This window comes from Panicum hallii, chromosome 5 (genome assembly GCF_002211085.1).
Source record: "Panicum hallii strain FIL2 chromosome 5, PHallii_v3.1, whole genome shotgun sequence".
Classification (NCBI taxonomy): domain Eukaryota; kingdom Viridiplantae; phylum Streptophyta; class Magnoliopsida; order Poales; family Poaceae; genus Panicum; species Panicum hallii.
This window is the reverse complement of record NC_038046.1, coordinates 46,542,293-46,563,724: the sequence shown is the minus strand read 5'-3', so window position 1 is coordinate 46,563,724 and position 21,432 is coordinate 46,542,293.

Sequence of the window (21,432 nt, the reverse complement as noted above, 5' to 3'; positions counted from 1 at the left end):
TGAGGCCTTAGGTGGGGAAGTGGTGAACCGAGGCGGCTTGCCGATGGTGGCACAGAGCTAGTGGCGGGTGCGGGTGGTGGTGCTCCAGTGAGAAAGAGGGCGCGAGTACCAGCCGTTCAGCTTCGGTGTGAGGCGGGGAAAGTGGTGGAAAGGTTTTTTTTGGATAATGTGGGGGTGGAGTGGTGCATCCACATGCGAGTGACTGCTCGCTAGAGTCGGGGTTGGGGGCGACGAGTTCAGGGGCCTCTGGTGGGGCTTTTATAGGTGCGAGGGGGAGAATGGTGGCCTGGGCTCGAGCCGCTGGGGAAGGCCCAACCAGGGGGCAAAACCGGGGGTGCAGCCGCCTTGTGGGCGCCAATGGGGCGTGCCGTGGCGCTTGCAGCGCCCGCGGCAGAAGAAAACCGCAGCGTGGAGGCTTCCTGAGGGGGTAAGAGCGAGATTTTGTGGGTCCATGGAAGATTTCCAGGGTGCTGGCAGGCCCACTTGGCCGGGTGGCTACAGCTGCGCTGGGTTGCGCCAGCCAGCTGGCCTACCGGCGATGGGACAGGCCATAAGGAGGAGAGAGGAGGGAGAAGATGACGGGATTGATGCGCAAAAAACAAAAACAGCGGGGACCTGGGTGAAAAAGAAGCTAAAAGTCATTCTTCCAAGTGTCAAATCAAAAATATTTGAATACCATTTTTGTTCAAATTTTCAAAATATACATTTTCTCCTTTATGACATTGTTCGTTTGAGCAATGCATAAAAATTTATTTTGAATGTATTTAAAGGACATGTCATTTCATGTGAATTTTTGCACTTGTAGCCCTGGAGTTCAACTAGACTTTTGCTGCTCTTGTTATAACAGAAGAGCCATTAATTTTTTAGAGTTAGTTGTGATCAAATGTGAAAGTTACAAGGGTTTGTTTGCAAGAGTTCACATCTATACGCATATATACATGTACACATATTCATTTGCTTGAAAGGTAGATTTTGGTAGGTTTTTTCATACTTCTCTTACTCTTTTGTGAATGATTTCATGGGGTAGATCTTTATTTAGTCTTTTAGACACCTAGGGTATCATAGCCAAACCCCCTTAAAAAGAATCTCATCCCGAGATTCGGATAAAAACTAAGTGCGGAAAGAATATGTACCTTGGATGGAACCAATAAAACCGGGAAAATTTTGATTGACATAACTTTCAGTTTCCCAAGTGGCTTTTTCTTCAGTGTGATGATTCCACTGAATTTTATACATTTTAATCACCGCCCTTTGGGAACTTCTTTGCTTCTGGTCAAGGATTTTGATGGGTTGCTCAACATAAGAGAGGTCTAGTTCCACTATGATTTCTTGTTGTTCAACAATTTTGATAGGAACTCTGACACATTTCTTTAGTTGAGAGACATGAAAAACGTCATGAATGGCTATAAGCTGTGAAGGAAGTCGCAATCTATAGGTCATGGGTCCACATTCTTCAATGATTTCATACAAACCAACATAACGAGGGGCTAACTTTCCTTTTACGCCAAAACATTGCACACCCTTGGTTGGTGAAACCCGAACGTAGACATGATCACCAACGTCGAATTTCAAGGGTTTTCTCCTCTTGTCAAAATAGCTCTTCTGCCTCGACTACCAAGTCTGGTCCAAAGATTTTGCGCTCTCCAGTTTGGGACCAGCTCAAAGGAGTTCGACACCTTCGACCATACAATGCTTCAAATGGTGTCTTTTTAGGCTTGCTTGATAGCTGTTGTTATATGAGAACTTTACTATAGATAAGCATTTGTCCCAATTCTCGTCATAATGAATGACACAATATCTAAGCATGTCTTTGAGAATTTGATTTACTCTTTCAGTTTGGCCGTCGGTCCGAGGATGATAAGCCGAGCTTCGGATGAGTTTGGTACCAAGTTATTCTTGCAATTACTCCCAAAAGCGTGCCACGAACTGAGTGCCGCGATCAGAAATGATTGTCTTTGGGACACCGTGTAGACAAACAATACGATCCATGTATGTCTCAGCGTATCTCTTGGCCTTATAAGTGGTGTGTATGGGAATAAAATGAGCGGTCTTTGTAAGCCTATCTACAATAACCCATATAGAATTGTGTTTCTGAGATGTAGTGGGCAAACCAACAATGAAGTCCATACTAATATCTTCCAGGATGGTATTGGTAGAGGTTGAAGTGTACCAGCTACTTTTAAGTGGCTAGCTTTCACTCGTTAACAAGTGTCACACTCTGCAACAAATTGGGCAATTTCCCTCTTCATCCTGGTCCACCAAAAATTTTGTTTACGGTCCTGATACATTTTGCTACTGCCTGGATGAATAGAGAATTTGGAAAGATGTGCTTCATCAAGAATTTGCTTTCGGAGTTCGTGATTTTTCAGAACGACAATGCGACTTTCAAATCATAAAATTCCCTTGTTATCCAGATGAAACATTTGCCAGACCCGGGCACACGGGACTATCCACGTGGCACACTTCTCCTAGGATATAGGATGGGACATGGCCCACGACCTACATTTGTTGTAACTACTCGTACAGTAGTAAAACTAGTCGGACACGGTAGGAAACTACCCGAGAAGTACTTGGGTAGGACTCCTGGGCTTGTACCCGACTAGGATTTCCATATAAACCTGTCCCCCCAGACTATATAAGGGTGGACAGGGACATCCTCAGGGACAATCAACATCAAAGGCGATACAAACCACACAGGACGTAGGACATTACTCTTTCGGTGGCCCGAACCTGTCTAAACCTTGTGTTCCTTTGCCCCTTCGAGTTCCTAATCTTGGCGACACCATACCTACAAACTCACCACCTCGGGGGTATCCCTCGGTGGGCATGGCAGTAAAACACTGATAGCTGGCGTGCCAAGTAGGGGTGTTCATCGAGCATCCACCGGAGAATTTGATGGCAACCTTCAACTTCACCAGCACTGTGCTCGACGAGGGCACAACCTTCATCTTCAGCTCCTGGATCTGTGTCGCCAACGGCTTGGGTGGCTTCAACAGCCACCTAGCCAACTCCAAGGAGCCGGAGGCCTCTCCATCAACTGGAAGCAGCGATCTGGATGATTCATCGACAACCTCGATGATATGCTGCTACCCGATCTGGCCCAGCAGATCGAAAAGATGTCCGTTTTCAACAGGATTTCCACTCGTGATGCACCAGATCTAGTCGGGTCAGATTCAAACTGATCTGTAAAGACCACATGACCTAAATCACTCTTCGACTTGGCCGAGGATTTGGATCTGCTGCTCAAGATCAAGGACGTGGGCGCCACCGCTTGCCGGGAGGCCCCCGTTTTCGACATCTACTCGGACTCCAATGAAGAGTACTCTCCTCGCAATACTACTCCTTCAAGCCAGTTCTGAAAAGGACTCAGAGATGAGGGAGCCACCGCTTGTCAGGCGGCTCCCACCCTTGAAAACCACGCGCAACCCAATGGCTACATCAAAATGCTTTCGGGCAGCCTTCTGGGTTTAACTGTCACATCAACACCACAAGAACGTTTTGTGTACTAGAAGGGCTTTGAGCCCTCCAAACTACTCGATTACAAATCCCGCCTTGTGGCCTTCATGCAGGATCTACCCTTCCAAGAGGGTAGACCTCTCTCTCCTATCGCGGAAGAAGGAGAAAGTAGCACAGAGCTACTCGATTACAGCCTTAGGGCTAACCACTCACCGGATCGTTAAGTCTGCATGGCCTCCCTTCACAACACAGAGGAAGACGAGCTGGGCACCCAGTATGAAAACAAGCAACTCGCGGATGTCTCAGCCGATGAACCTAGAGCTGATGCTCCCCAAGCTGAAGACAAGGAGCACCAAAGGATCCAGCAGGCAAAGAACGCCAAGCGCACTGAACGTTGGCACAACGCGCAGAATTGCACCCGCGAACCAAGGGATCTCAACAATGCTTTTGCAGCAGTCACGGATCATGACTATTGTATGCTGATTGGCGCCATCGTAGAAGTAGCACTCCTAGCTCAACAACTTGTTGCAGAACCGCTTGAATTATTCCGGCTCAAGCGCGCTAGACATCACTTAGGCAGGCGACAGAAGCTCAGCGCACTTCAAACGGAACAACTCATTGGTCTGTTGGGTCACCGGCCGATTCAACCACGGTTATACAGGATCGATGTAGGTTTACCTCATACGAAGATGAGTCCAGCCATACAACAGCTCGACACTTTTACACCACAGGATAATTAACATTATTACACAGGGATTTTGTTTCATCCTAACTAGTACAAATTTATACAAGCGTTATTCGAAACTTCAAGTTTACCCAGCAGTATTTAGAGTTAGTAGCGGAAATAACAACGCGACTACATACATCGCAGAGGTAGGCACCATACTCAGCCCAACGCATGGCGTTACGCTGAAGGGTCATTGCCGGCCGGGGACGGATCCCATTCCACGGACCAGCCAAGCGGAACAGTGCCAGGCCAAGTCAGACTATCCACTTGGGTCACGAACGACATACTTGAAAACCATATTACTAGCAAGGCTGAGTATACTAATACTCAGCAAGGCTTACCCGACATTGGGTATACTTAGCCCTTAACTAGACCATGATAGATTGAACGGCTCTAGTTTTCTTTGGGTGGAAAGCAACAAAGAGTATGTCCTTATTTTTATATATTAGCTTTCAGATTCTAGTTTCTTTTAACCATTCTAGGTAAGCACCTATACTACTCAAGAAAGGTAGATATTAAGCATACATCAAAATTATTCCATTAACTGTTATTGTTATTACTCTATGTGGCAGAAGTATCAAGCAATCTCAATCTCCACGAGAAACGGACAATTCTGAATTGAATTTCATAACCTTGCAAGGGATCCTAACTCACACGCTCGGAAACTTAACCTTCCGGGCAACCATTCCCATCTTATTCCGGGTCGTGGATCAGGGCCACCACAAGCGACTGTAGGACCATACGCACATTCACTGTGCGGGACATACGCCTACAGTGTGACTGTATGGCCGTACTCCCGTCCGCTATGCGGAATGTATTCCCACCCGTCGGTGCGTGTGTGTGACAAAAACCAAAATTCGAGTGGTGGGGTAAGTCCATTTGCCGGGCCAATCAGGTAATAGGCTTACTGCGTACCATATTTACGGTATGTGGCTAGTACTTTCAAACACTTGACCACCACTACCACACACTGCGACCTTATCAAACTTAAATCAACACAGACGAGGTATTCTTTCAAGTCATGATATCATACATAACCCCGTCCGTTATCCTTATAGTGATAGAAAATCACTCGACTTCTGCCGGTCGTATTAGTAGAGCATCTATTTGGTAAAGACTCGGACAAACATTACATAGGTTCCTCAGTTTCATGCATTTAGGGTTTCATTACAACTCCTAAAACTTAATGCACAATATAGATATATAACATAATAAGTGCATAAATTGAAAAACTAGGTTATGCACCGGGGCTTGCCTTCTTGGGTGGGGCTGGGGTTAGGAATGTTAGCAACTTCCAAACTTTTGTTCGGGGCTTCAGTAAGATCCTCAGCAACATTCACTTGGTCTTCAGATATACCCTGCTCGAGTTCCGGGACCAATTCGTAGGTTCCGTCTTCAAGCGTCGTTGATTCTACATGATATTCAATGATTTGAATAAGTGATTATTAAGTCAATAACTTTCCTTCATGATAAGGTTGCAATCCAACAACTCACATTCAACATATCACAAAACAATGGATTTGAATTCCAAGAATTCAAATTTACTTATTATAAATTAAACCAATTTACGTTACTAGCATCATAATTAATTTCTATAGCTTCAAGCATAGGAGTACTGAGGCTAGAAATTTAACTACACACACCTGAACTTAATACAAGACTTCTGTTAATTTTTCATATTTTTAAACCTAATAGAATAGTGGTATAAAAATGAACAAATTCAAACTTAAGATAACAAGTTTTATTTTTAGTTTGAAATCTACAGAGGCTCTAGCTTTGAATTTTGGTGAGTGTCTTTACATCTAATAGATGAGCTTGCCATAAATTTTTCATAACTTTTTGAAAGCAGAAACTAAGTTATTTGGATTAAATTCAAATTTCAAGTTTAAATCAAAACCTTAAGTTGACAGGATCATGTCGAGTACCTGCACGAGCAATCGCTCCCTGGAAATTGTCGATGAAGACCTTCTTAAGTCGTTCCCAGGAGTCGATGGAGTTGCTGCCGAGGCTCTCCAGCCAAGTGAGTGGCGCAGGATCCAAAGCCATCGGGAAGTAGACGACTTTGGTAACGTTTGAGCCCCCTGCTACCTCGATAGCCGTGGAGTAACAACGGAGCCACTGCTGAGGAGCCTGCTTGCCGTCGTACTTGGTGATGCCAATGGGTTTGAAACCCTCTAGGTACTTGTAGCTGCTGAAACGTGCAGAGAAAGCAGGAAATCGATCACTACAGTTAGTACCTTCATTTTTGACTTCTTCGCGGGTCTTGCGCCTGGAAGAAATCACGGTCCGCGCATCGCGGCCTTCATTGATGTGCTGGCGTAGATCCTCTGGAGGAAGTCGATGATTGGCTTGTCGTGGCTGACCCCCTTGCGGTGGCTGCTGCCTCCCGCGAGCGTTGTCGTTGCTGGCCTGGTGTCGAGGACGGCCGCCAGCCGTTCAGCTGTGAGCCTGGCTCCGGCTCTCACCCACGCGCTCCTCCCTGATGGTGGGCGCCGGGTTGTGCTGATCCAACTGGATCCAGGCCCTCTGTGCATAAAGGAGCGCTTGACGCACTTCCGGATCATGGCTGCGCTCGAGGATGGCCGTTACCCTGGCGATGTTGGCCACCGGAGTCCGGAAACCCCGCTCGCTTACGGCGGCAAACTCAGGGTCGAGCTCGCGATGCATAGATTGCCTTCGCTCGTTGGCCCTCCTCCGCCGGATCGCGCGGGCCCTGTTCCTGGCCCTCCGCGCTTCGCGATCGGCATCGTTCTCGTCAGCGGCGTCGGCTGTGATCTCATCCTCAGAGATTGCTTCAAAGTTGACGATGAGGAGGTCCTCATCGCCCTCGCCTTCTTCGGCCATCAGCACCTGGTGGGAGGAAAGCTCATGAGAACTTTCGTCGACTAGTTCAGTCGACCCCTCCGCCATGGTGGCCAAAGGCCTGCCCTCTTGAAAAGGCAAGGGCTCAAGGTGGGCCACGAGTCGACCCTCTGCCTCGAGTAGATTGGGGAGCGGCATGCCCCTCCAGTGCACCACGTGCCCCTCCGACAGAGAGGTGACCACCAAATCACCGGTACCGGAACAACCCGAAGCCCCCCGACATGCGGTGGCTTCAAGCTTTCCGACCTGGAGTAGCAAGTCCAGGTCCTTCTCTAACATGGAGAGGGACCCAGAGGCGTTGGCCTCCTGAAGGTCAGTGGCCGATTCGCACAAGCCGAGTTGAGATCGGTTATGCAGATCCCTAGATTGGAACGAGTCCAAACCAGGGGGAATTGCCGCAACACCAGAAGAAGTCGAGGCTGGAGCGGACTCCATCTCGATCTGTGCTGCGGAAGTGTGGAGCGGCAAGTTGTCGAGCCCGTCGACGAACTTGTCGAGGTCGCTGCGGAGATCCGCAACGGGGGTCTTTGGCTTCATGTCGACGAGGAATCGCCGGAAACTGCCCGCACCATCTGCGTCGCAGACCCATGAACTAAAAATGAATGTCGTGCCCTGAGAGGGAACTGACCTGATGAATTTGAACGATGCCATCGAGCTCGCCGATGGATCTTCGACGCGCTCCCCTACCTGGCGCGCCAGCTGTCGGTGTTTAACCGGCTGCCCACCGAGGGATATGCCCAAGGTGGTAAGTTTTGGGTGAGGAGACGCCAAGATCAGGAACTCGAAGGTGCAAGGAACACAAGACTTAGACAGGTTCGGGCCGCACGGAGCGTAACACCCTACGTCCTGTATGGTTTGTATTGCCTTTGATGTAGAATGACCTAATGATCTTCTGTTTTTAGGGGGGTCCCTGACCTCCCTTATATATCCGAGAGGTCAGAGTTACAAAGATGCTAACCAACTCCCGTCGAGGGATCACACCAGAACATATCTCGAGTAGATCCTCTCCGTGTTGGTTAGCTCTATCTCCTATTTAAACGGGATAAACAAGAGATAAACAAAATGAATAAGAGATAAGACGGGCTTAATCTCTTAAACTTCGTAACGTGCCCAGCCCGGTGGCCCCGGGTCTGACACTATAAAATTATTCAAATTTTACTATGAATTATTCAACATCAGAACAACACGTGGTAAAAAGATTCAAGCATGAAAGCGTCAGTACATGCTTGAATAAATTTACTTCATTTCAAGCTTACTTTGCACAAATTTAAATGAGTTCAAGTTAGAGTACAGTACTGATGGTGAAATTTGTGCACAAGTTCACTCATATCACATACAAGTTGCATACCAAAAATTACATGAAATAAAGCTAACATGTAAAAGATACTTAAAAGATTCACTTTTGATAGAGTTTAAAATAGAACTTAAAATATTAAGTTTCAAATTAAACTTTAGTCAAAAAGTTGTAGAACTGGACTCCTAGAGTATAGCAGAACTGGTTTGACAATTTTTGAATTTTTCTACAAATTTCTATCGATTTTCAAAGCTGGCTGATTTGAAATGAGGGGGGTACTGATATTTTTGCAGAAAAGATCCTAGAAAGAAAAGAATACTTGCAATTGGGTTCCTGGTCAGTTTGAACCAAGGGACAGCACGACGGCGATTAAATTCCAGCGAGGAGGCTCACCGGCGGCAAGGGGGAAGTGGGGGAAAAGGTTCAGGAGCTCACGGTGGGCTCGGGGGTGGCAGGAATCGAAGAAGGAAGGTGCAGAGACAGCGGTTTGACGAAGGATCGAGCCAGCACAGCGAGGTCCCGAGGCAGCATGGCGTTCCGGTGGCTGGAGTGCAGGAAGACGACGGGAAAGTGGCCAGGAAGCTTCTACGCTTAGATGTAGTGCTGGTGGAGAGCTCGGTGAGGGCCAAGAGGAGGCGGAGCGTCGGGACGACGGTGAGGCCGAGCGGAGGCGGTGGATAGGACGACCAGTGTGGCGTTCTAGTTGTGTGAGCATGAGGGGATGAAGAAGAGCTGGTCAGGGAGCTTTAGTGGGATGTAGTGGTGCTGGTGGAGCACGGGATTGCAGGTGTGGGGTGGCGGAGGTGGCTGATGGCGGTGAGAACGGACTGCGACGGAGGTCCGGCGGCGGTGCCGAGCGGAGAAGAAGAAGAGGGCGGAAATGCGGGCACGTGAGAGGGTAAAAGAAGTCGAGGAGGGCTCCTGGATGCACTGCGGAACCAAGAAGAGGCACGGGTGAGCTGGAGTAGTTGCTGGCAGCCGGCGGCATGCGTGGCGGCTCGGGCGACGGTGGCACGATGTGGAAGGGCGGGGAAAAGCCAACAGGGGTGGAGCGAGCGGCGGGTGGGCCAGCTGGAGGGCCAGGTGGTGCGGTTAGAGCGGCGAGGGGCAGCTGGCAGCCTGGGAGATCGCCGGCGAGGGGCGGCGGGCGGCACAACAGAGCAACAGAGAGGGAGGGGAGAGAGGAAGATGACGGGGACTTGTTCGCAATTTTTCAAAAGTTCAAGGGGTTCACTATGAAGTAAGATTTTCTTTCAAACCATAGCCAAATTGTGGCAGAACCAACCTGAATTACACCAGCTCAAGTATGCAAGTCCTCTCTCAAGGGCTCCAACGTGCTTCAAACGGTGTAACCCCTTGGCCTGTCGGGTAACGTCCCGATAAACGACCGAATGCAGGATCAAACAAGGTACCTCGCACGAAGGCGAGTCCAAAGATACAAATGCCGACCATTTTTACATCACAGATATAATATTACATGGTATACAATCATAGTATAAAAGCCTATCTAGTTCGAATTTATACAAGACTTTTCCAAAGTCATAGTATCTGCAGCGGAAAATAAATGCGATTCTACAGATGTCGCACAACGGATGTTTGAGCTAAGCCCATGCTCAACATCACTCGGAGGAACCTGTGTTGTCCGGGGATGGATCCCACTCCACGGACCAACCATCTGGAAGAGCACAGGGCCAAGACAGGGGAAGAGTAGGGTCTCCAAAGACATTACCTGAAAAACATATAGCTAGCAAGGCTGAGTATACTAATACTCAGCAAGGCTTACCCGGGATTATGGTATACTTAGCCCATAACTACACTCATGAAGGCTTGAAATGGTTCTGGGTTTAATTTCATCTGAAAGCAACAAAGAGTATGAGCTAACTTTCATATTTTAGCTTTCAGATTCTAGTTTCATTAGCCATTCTAGGTAAGCACCTATTCTAGACAAGCAAGGTAGAGATTATCATCCATCAAGATTATTCCAACAATAGTTGCTGTTATTGTAACACTCAGGTAATTGGTATTGTCACACACTAGATTTTAGTGTGGAATTGTGTGCAAAATGTGGAGAAAGTATGTTTAAAAATTCAAATGATAAGGAAGAAGGGTTGTTTATATAATTATAAAATTAATAAAGGTCCTTTAGTGTTAAATAGATGAGAATGGGAAGTGGAATTCAAATACATAAAGGTTGTTTTGGCAAAAGTAAAAAATTTGTCTTTAAATCGCAAATATAGGTGAAACTACACATAGGATGTATATGTAGTGTAGTTTTTAAATAGGATTTATATAAAGTTTAGAAACTTTGCTAAGTTTTATAGTAGTTTCAAATCTGTTGCTCTTCTGCAAATGTACCTTAAAGCAAAGTTGTAGATTTTGAAAAACCCTACACTTTTGCTTTTGGGCCCATCTTCATTTCAGCCCTAGTTTAAAAGTTACTTGAACATTACAGTGGCACCCCTGTGCTTTTGGAATTTTGCTTTTCAGTCCTTCTTCGTCTACCTCCCTCCCTCCTCCTCTGTTTCTTCTCTGCGCCGCGCTGCCGCCGCTCCTGCCGGCCATGTGCCGCGCACCGCCACCCCCGCGCTGCTCAGAGGCGAGCCACGCGTCCTTCCCCGCCTTGCCCGCCGCCTTCCCCGACCCCGTGCTGGCCGCCCCTGCTTCCTCTACGTCGCACCGCCGCTGCCCGTGCCGCCACACGCGCCACCGGCGTGCCAGCTCCTGCTCCCGTGCAATCCCATCTTCTGCTGGACCCCGAGCACCTCCTAAAGCTCCTCAAGCACTTGTTCTTGCATCCGCACACACACATTTTGCTTCCTGGTCTCTACTCCGATCACCCCACCTCACCGGCCCTCCGCCGCCACCACTGCCCACCATCGTCAGCCACCCTCGCTGCCTCCGAGCCCCAATCCAGTATTGCTAAAGCACCACAGTGACCCACTGGTGCTCCCAGGCCCCTCCAATTTCACTTCCCCACACCCGACCATCTTTCCCCACAGCGCCGGCAAGCCTTCGTTCCGCCGCCGTTCCTGGCCGTCGTCGACAGCCACCACCACCGCTCCCCATCCTCGGTCTAGAGCACAAACAGCATCCCCGTCACCCGCTGGTGCTCCCCAGCCCATCCAAACTCGCCCTCCTGCACCGGAACAGCCGGACCCCAGCGCCCACGAGCTCCTTGCTCCGCCGCCGCTCGGCCTCGCCGTCGACCCACCGATCCAGAACCTTTTCACCCCAGCCAAGAACACAGGCAGCACCACATCGACCCATAGAAGCTCCCTAGCAACTTCTTCACCACCCTCTGGCACCCTAGCCACTGGAACGCCGTCGGCCCCCTCGGAGCTCCGCCGCCCACTCGGCTTCGCCGCTGTTACGCCGCTATAGCTCCTCCTCGCCTCAGCCCCGACCACCCCCGTACCCGCCGTGAGTCACTGGTCATTTTCCCCCACTTGCCCCTCGCCGTCGGTGAGCCCCCAAGCCGGATTTTGGACGCCGTCGATCTGCCCTCTGTTGAATCCCGACCAAGGGCTGGATTGCAAGGATTAGAATACTTCCAAGGGTCTTTGTGCATAAAACTGAGGGCCCCAATGTAAACCTCTTTGTTATTTCATGTGGGCAAGCTGCCGGCTTGTAAAATCAATAGTAAATTGTAGGAAACTCCAAAAATTGTCAAACCAGTTTTGTTAGAAACTAGAAGTCAAGCTCTACAACTTTTGTTAATGAAGTCTGGTTTGAAACTAAATACTTTTGAATCTATTTTAAACCTAAGTAAAAGAGGTATTTTATGCATAACTCTTGCATACAAGCTTACTTTCTTGTGAAATTTAGTATGTAACTTGTTTAGATCATAAGTAAGCTTGTGTAAAAATTTCAAGCTTAGTACTATTTTGTAGTTTAAGTTCTTTTGAACTTGTGCAAATCAAATTTAAAAGGGTTTGAATCTAGTTAAGCATGATCTTGAGACTTATTTGTTTAGATCTTTTTACCATAGCCTAATTTGATGATAATTAGCTCATAATTAAATTTTTCAAGAATTTATAGTTTTGTTTACTCAGGATTTGAATTTAAACTTGAAGTTTGAATTCAAATTCAAATGTTTTAGTTTCTGTTTTCAGAAAATTATGAGAAATTCACCATAAGCTTATTTATTGGAAATAAACTCAACCACAAAAATCCAAGGTCAGAATCTTTATGGTTTTTCAAAATAAAAATTAAACTTGTCAATTACTTCAAAATAATTCCATGACTTAAGTATACATAGTAGTTTGGGATCAACCCCCCCCCCCCCTTACTTCATGAGTCTATATTGATTAATTTGTTGGATTGCAACTTTATCGTGAAATGAAATCCTTATCTTAAGAGCCATCTCACTGAAATCATTGCATATCATGTAGAGTCAGCAACGCTCGATGACGGAGACTACGAGCTAGTCCTGGAACAAGACCAAGGGTTTTCTGAAGACCCAATAAACGTCGCCGAGACTCTAACTGAAGCTCCGGACCCAAGTTTGGAAATCTTTGATACTCCTGCCCCCAACCCCACTCAAAAAGGCAAGCCCCAATGCATACCCCAGTATTTCATTTTATTACAATTTTACGTATATACTATATATCTTGCCTTACGTCCAGGAGTTGAAATGAAACCCTAAATGCATAAATCCTAGGTATCCAATATATTGTACCCGAGTCCTTATCGTGTAGATGCTCCGCTAATAGGACCGGTAGAAGTCGAGTGATTTCCTGTCACTCGCGCGATATAGGAGTTGAATGTTTACTATTCTGCAATCACTATAAGGATGATGGACGGGGTCATGTGCAATATCATGACTCGGAAAGGTTACCCTATCTGTATTGATAAAAGTTGATAAGGTCGCAGTGTGTGGTAGTGGTGGCTAAGCGTTTGAAAATACTAGCCACATGCCCCGAAATATGGTAAAGCGGTAAGCCTAGTAACCAATCAGCCTGAGGAGTGGACATACCTCCCACCACTCATAATTTGGTTTTCTCACGCACTGACGTGCAGGAGTACGTTCCGCGCAGCGGACAGGAATACGGTCATGTAGTCACGCTACAGACATATGTCCTGCACAATTGGTGTGCGTACGGTCCTACAGTCGCTTGTGGTGGCCCTGTTCCACGAGTCGGAATGAAAGGCAAACGGTTGCTTTGGAATTATCATTGGATATTTCCAAGCGTGTGAGTTAGGTTTGCCTTGCAAGGTTTGGAAATTCGATTCATAATCATCCGTTTCTCGCGGAGATTGAGATTGCTTATTCCTTCTGCCACATAGAGTAAGAACTATTGTTGGGATAATCCTGCTGAATGCTAATCTCTACCTTGTTTGTCTAGTATAGGTGCTTTCCTAGAATGGATAATCAAATTAGAATTTGAAAGCTAAAAATTTGAAAGTAGACCATACTTTTTGTTGCTTTTTAGCTGAAATTAAACCCAGAACCTTTTCAAGCCTTCATGAGTTTAGCTATGGGCAAAGTATACCCTAATCCTGGGTAAGCCTTGCTGAGTATTAGCATACTCAGTCTTGCTAGTGAATTTTTGAGGAAAGACCTTCGAGAACCCCCCGGATAGTTCTGCATAGCCAACTTCTGTTCCGTATGGCTGGTCCATGGAGTGGGATCCGTCCCCGGCTGGCAGTGACCCTCCTGAGTGACACCAAGCTTTGGCCTGAGTACGGTGTCAACCTTCGCGATGTGCGTAGTCACGAGTTTATGTTCCTTCCGCTGTGAACTTGGGCAAGCTGTGCAGCTTGTCATGTTAAACATGGTTTTCTATCAGTTTACATTAAGTTTGAAAAAGGTTTGTAATAATGTTTGCGTTTCTGTAAATTAAAAGTTGATGAGCTGTGCTGTGATTGTAAACTCGCCTTTGTGCGAGGTAAACCTGCCTCAATCCTGTTGAACCGTGGTTGTATCGGGCGGAGACCCGACAGAAAAATGGGTTGTTCCGTTTGAAGTGTGTTGGGTTAATATCGGCTGTGTAGCGATAATTAACGCACTTGAGCTGGAATAATTCAGGCGGTTCAAACTTAAAGTAAAATTTATACAAACAGTGTTTAAACTTACAAGCTAAACAGCTTGTCCATGCTCACAGCGGAAGGAAAATAAATACGCGACTACACACGTCGCAAAGGTTGACACCGTGTTCAGCCCAAGGCCTGGTGTCACTCAGGAGGGTCACTGCCAGCCGGGGACGGATCCCACTCCACGGACCAGCCATGTGGAACAGAAGTTGGCCACGTTGAACTATCCGTGGGGTTCTCGAAGTTTATACCTAAAAAAGATACTAGCAAGATTGAGTATTCTAATACTCAGCAAGGCTTACTCGGAATTGGGTATACATTAGCCTGTAACTAGACTCATGAAGGCATTGTAAAGGCTCTGGGTTTATTTGCAGCTGAAAAGCAACAAAGAGTATGAACTACTTTCAAATTTTAGCTTCCACATTCAAGTTGATTATCCATTCTAGGTTAGCACCTACACTAAGCAAGCAAGGTAGAGATTATCATTCATCATGATTAATCCTTTAATGGTTACACTTCTTACTCTATGTGGCAGAAGGAATAAGCAGTCTCAATTTCTGCGAGAGACGGATGATTCTGAATCGAGTTTCAAACCTTGCAAGGGTAAACCTAACTCACACGGTTGGAACATCCAAAGATCATTCTGAAGCAACCGTTTGCCTTTCATTCCGGGTCGTGGAACAGGGCCACCACAAGCGATTGTAAGACCGCACACCAATTGTGCAGGACGTACGCCTGTAGCGCGACTACATGACCGTACTCCTGTCCGCCGTGCGGAATGTACTCCCGCACGTCGGTGCGTGAGAAAAACCAAATTACGAGTGGTGGGAGGTATGTTCACTTGCCGGGCCGATTGGTTACTAGGCTTACCGCTTTACCATATTTCGCGGCATGTGGCTAGTACTTTCAAACGCTTAGCCACCACTATCACACACTGCGACCTTAACAACTTTTATCGAAATAGACAGGGTAAACCTTTAAGTCATGATACAACACATGACCCTGTCCATTATCCTTATAGTGATTGCGGAATTGTAAACATGCAACTCCTACATCGCGCGAGTGACAGGAAATCACTCAACTTTTACCGGCCCTATTAAGCAGAGCGTCTACGCGATAAGGACTCGGGTACAATACATAGGATTCCTAAGATCTTATGCAATTAGGGTTTCATTTCAATTCCTAGATGTAATGCAAGATATATAATATAATAATGAGATTGCAATACTTGAAAATACTAGGGTATACATCGGGGCTTGCCTTCTTGAGTGGGGGTGGGGGCAGGGATGTCAGAGACTTCCGAACTTGGTTCTTGGCTTCAGTTAGATTCTCGGCGACGTTTATCGGGTCTTCAAAAAACCCTTGGTCTTGTCCCAAGACCAACTCGTAGTCTCCGTCATCGAGCATTGTTGATTCTACATGATATGCAACAATTTAAATGAGACGGTGCTTGAGTTCAAGATTTTATTTCACGATAAAGTTGCAATCCAATAATCAACACTCACGAATTCATGAAACAAGGGGGTTTTATCTTTTAAATCATCATTTATACTTTGGTTATGGTTATAGTACTGGATTTACAGAAAACAGGAAATAAAAAATTTGAATTTGAATTCAAATTCCAAGTTTAAATTCAAATCTTAGGTAAATAGAATTATAAGGCCTTGAAAATTTAATTATAGACTAATTATCAACACATTGGTTTATGACAAAAAGATCTAATTAATTAAGCCTAAGGAACATGCTTAATTAATTTCGAATCATCTCAAATTTGAATTACCCAAATTCAAAAGAATTTAAACTACAAAAAAGTATTAGGTTTGAAACTTTTACATAAGTTCACACATGGCCTATAGAAGTTACCTACTAAAAATCACAATAAACAAAGCTAGTATGTGGAAGTTATGTATATTATACCCTTTTACATTAAGTTTAAAATAGATCCAAAACTATTTAGTTTCAAACTAATCTTCATTAATAAAAGTTGTAGAGTTTGAAATCTAGTTTCCAACAAAATTAGATTGGCAATTTTTGGATTTTTCTACAGTTTTCTACAATTTTTTACAACGCAGCAGCATCATTCACATTAAATAACAAATCATTTAGGGGGGTCCTCGAACGGCCGGTGAACATGGGGATCTAAAGCGCGCATGAGCACCAGGGGGAGATCGGGATGCGATTCCTGTACTTGAATTGGCCGAAGAAGCGGTGGAAGCGGGTTGTCGACGGTGAGGTCGAGCTCGGGCGGCTCCGGTGAGAGGCGGCTCGGGGTGGGGGCGATTCCGGCGAAGGGGGGCCGGGGGTTGGACCGGATCAGGTCAGAGGGCTAGTGGAGGGGGTGGGGAAGCGGTAGGCTGAGGGGATTTGGACGGGGTGAAGGGGTCACGGCGAATTCCGGCGAGGAAGCACGGGCAGACTTCGGTGGCGCAAGGAGGAAGAAGAGGAAACAGGTGAGGGGAGGTGGGGTTCGTGTCGGCTTTATAGGGGATAGCACGGCTCAGCTGATGGGAGAGAGAGGGAGAGAGAGAGAGGGCGGTCACGGGCGGAGCTCAAGACGGCGGGCGGCGCCGGCGTGCTCGACGGGGTGGTGTGGCAGCCGCTCGGGATCGACTGTCCGACGTGGCACGGCGAGGGGAGGACAGCGGAGGCGGCGTGGCGGTGGGAGGAGGGGTGGGGCGACGCGTGGACGGGCGGCGCAGAGCTGCAGAAGCTCGGGAAGCGGCCGGCGGCGGTGGGTCATGCGCGCGTGTAGAGGCAGAGGAGATCGGGGGCTCGGGGAAGACGATGGACAATCAAAATGCAATTTCAGAGAAAAGCAGGGACCCTTCGGTAATGTATAGATAACATTCCAACCAATGCTCAAATGGAGATTGGTCCAAAAGCAAAAGTGTATGGTTTTTCAAAATGTACAACTTTGCTTTAAGGTTCATCCACAGAAGAGCTAAGGATTTGCAATTAATTTGAAATTTAGCAAGATTTCTAAACTTTGCATAAATCCTATTTTAAAATTACACCACATTTATATCCAAAGGGTAGTTTCACCTACTTTTGCGATTTAAACACAAGTTTTAAACTTTTGCAAAACAACCCTCATACTTTTGAATTCTACCCTCTATGTTCACCCATTTAGCACAAAAGGACCTTTATTAAAATATAATTATATAAACAACCATTTTTCCTTAGCATATAAATTTTTAAACATACTTTTACCACATTTTGCACGTAACATCACACTAAAATTTAGGGTGTGACAATGCTAAATACCTGAGTGTCACAGCCTTCACCCCTAAAAAGAATCTCGTCCCGAGATTCCGGAACAGGATAGAATTGATTGATCAAGTTCGGAGGTTGGCTTGGAAGAAGTCTGGAAAATTATGCTGAAGATAAGCTTCGGTTTCCCATGTTGCTTCTTCTTCTATATGATAGTTCCAAGAATCTTGTACATTCTGATGATTTCTCTTCTAGTGCTTCTCTCTTTGGTGTCTAGCACTCTAATTGGATGTTCTGTATAGGTCAGATCAGGTTCGATTTCGATGGCTTGGCAATCGATGATTTCGGTAGGAACTTTAACACACTTCCTAAGTTGAGATACATGAAAGATGTTATGAATGGCCGCTAATTGAGAAGGAAGTTGAAGGCGGTAAGCTACGTGTCCACAGATTTCAAGGATTTCAAAAGGTCCGATGTATCGAGGAGCAAGTTTCCCTTTTACGCCGAACCTTTGAATACCTCGAGTAGGAGATACTCGAAGATACACGAAGTCTCCGATTTGAAATTGTAATGGTCTTCTTCATATATCCACGTAGCTTTTCTGTCGAGATTGGGCTGCCTTTAGATTATTCTGTATAACTTTTACCTTATCCTCGGCTTCGATAACTAGGTCGGGTCCAAAGATTTTACGCTCGCCGATTTGTGACCAATTCAAGGGAGTTCAGCACCGGCGACCATACAATGCTTCGAACGGGGCCATTTTAAGACTAGTCTGATAGCTGTTATTGTAAGAAAATTCTACCAGTGACAAGCATTTATCCCAATTCTTGTCATACTGAAGGACACAGGCTCTAAGCATATCTTCCAGAATCTGATTCACCCTTTCAGTTTGTCCATCCATCTGAGGATGATATGCAGAGCTTCGAACTAACTTGGTTCCGAAAGCATGTTGAAGTTGTTCCCAGAACCAGGCGATGAATTGTGCTCCACGATCAGATATTATCGTCTTAGGTATCCCATGAAGACGAACAATTTGATCCAGGTAAATCTCGGCATACTTTTTGACATTATACGTAGTATGCACGGGAAGGAAATGTGCAGTTTTGGTTAATCGATCAACGATTATCCAAATAGAGTCATGCCTCAGAGAAGTATTGGGCAAACCAATAATAAAATCCATACTGATATCCTCCCACTTCCAAGAGGGAATAGGTAGAGGTTGAAGAATACCAGCAGTCTTCAAATGACTAGCCTTGACTCTTTGGCAGATATCACATTTCGAGACATACTTAGCAATTTCTTGTCGCATACGAGTCCACCAAAAGTTTTGTTTCAGATCCTGGTACATCTTTGTACTGCCGGGGTGCATAGAGAATTTGGACAGGTGGGCCTCGTCCATTATCTGTCTACGGAGCTTATGGTCTTTAGGTACAATGATACGTTCGTTGAACCTTAAAACTCCTTCTGGATCTATTTGGAAGCACTTATACTTCCCTTCTCCTGGTGTTATCTTCTGTTTAATGATTTTGACTCCTTTACTTCGCTGTTGAGCTAGAACAATGCTGTCCTTAAGCGTGGCTTCAACTGAGAGATGGTTGAAGTCACCTTGGGGAATGATTTCTAGATTGAGCTTTCTCATTTCCCAACAAAGAATCTCGTTGAAAGCTTCTACAAACAAGCAAGAGCAATGTGCCTTGCGACTGAGTGCATCCGCAACGACAATAGCCTTGCCTGGATGATAGTGTACTTCCAAATTGTAATCTTTGATAAGTTCTAGCCAGCGTCTTTGCCTCATATTCAAATCTGCTTGTGTAAAGATATATTTGAGGCTTTTATGATCGGTGTATATATGACACTTCGCACCCATGAGATGATGTCTCAAGATCTTCAAGGCATGAATCACAGCTGCGAGTTCAATATCATGAGTAGAATAGTTCTGTTCATGAATCCTGAGTGCTCGTGATGCATATGCAATTACTCGATTGTCTTGCATAAGCACACAACCCAATCCGGTTTCTAATGCGTCACAGTAGATGTCAAAGGGTTTTGATACATCTGGTTGAGCTAAGACTGGAGCAGTTGTGAGATGATCTCTGAGAGTGTGGAATTCATCATCGCATTTTTTATCCCAAGAGAATTTGACACCTTTCTTTAGTAGTTCGGTCATAGGTTTGGCTATTCTGGAGAAATCCGGAATGAAGCGGCGATAATAGCCAGCTAGACCAAGAAATCTACGGATTTGATGGACTGATGTGGGAAGTTTCCAATCCATCACTTCTTGTACTTTGCTGGAGTCAACGGATATACCATCAGCAGAAATGGTATGGCCCAGAAATTTCACAGTATCTAGCCAAAACTCGCACTTGGAGAATTTGGCGTACAAGTGGTGGTCTCTTAGTCGTTGAAGAATGACATGAAGGTGTTTAGCATGATCTTCTGAATTTTTAGAGTAGATCAAAATGTCATCAATGAAGACCACAACAAATTTGTCGAGTTCTTGCATGAAGACAGAATTCATGAGATGCATGAAATAGGCGGGAGCATTGGTAAGACCAAACGACATGACCAGATACTCGTATAGACCATATCGAGTGGAGAAAGCTGTTTTTGGAATGTCACTGGGCCGGATCTTAATTTGATGATAGACGGAACGAAGATCAATCTTAGAGAATACCTTAGCTCTGGCTAGCTGATCAAAGAGGATATCAATGCGGGGTAAGGGATACTTGTTTTTGATAGTTACCGCATTGAGAGGACAATAATCTACACATAGCCTTACGCTATTATCTTTCTTCTTCACAAATAAGGCTAGACAACCCCACGGTGACGCACTCGGATGAATGAAACCTTTGTCAAGGAGGTCTTGGAGTTGGATTTTCAACTCAGCCAACTCGTTAGGAGGCATACGGTAGGATCTCTTAGAGATAGGGGCTGTGCCAGGTTGGAGTTCTATGATAAACTCGATATCTCTATCTGGGGGCATTCTAGGAAAATCATCTGGAAAGACATCTGGATATTCACAAACAATAGGAATATCCTTTAACTTGATCCTAGATGCAGCATAGGTGCAGGAGTTGAGGTACTTCGGTTGTGGAAGATAGAGAATAATAGGTTCATGCTCAGGTGAATCAATCTCCACAGTTCGAGAAGAGATATCTAAAGACACATGGTGCTGGGTCATCCAATTCATACCAAATAGAACATCCATTCCTTCTAGGTCTAGTAGAAGTAAGTCCGTTTTTATCAATCGACTACCCAGCTGAAGTGCTACCTTCCTACAGATTTGATTTGATAAGGTTTTTCCATCAGGAGTTGTTATCTCATAATCTCCATTAGTAGGATAGATATCCAAGCCTATTTTAGTCCCATACTTTGCACTGACAAAGCTATGAGTAGCACTAGAGTCAAAAAGAACAATAACGGGGTGATGGTTGATAGAAAATGTACCCGTCATTATCGGTATCCCTTCGGGGAGTTCGGAGAGAGTGGTGAGGTTCACCTTTCCTTGGCGGACCTGGACCACCTGTCTCTTGTTCTTGCCCTTGCTGGTTGGACCGGATGTTTGCCCTGGGAAAACTTCCTAGGTTGAGGGCAATCCTTGATGAAATGGGATGGGCTTCCGCAGTTGAAACAACAATAGTTGCCTTGATTGACAGGCGGAAAGCTCGGCCGTGGACCTGGTTGTGGTTGCTGCTGAAATTGTGGTGTCGGTGGTCAGTTGAATCGTGCCGGTTGGGGTGGTCTGGCTACCCATCTACCAGGCAAATTGCCTCGAGGCGGGGCTCGAGGGGCAGTGCTTGGAACCAACCGATACCTTGACGGTTGTGTAGTTGAGGGCCTTGTCGGTGTC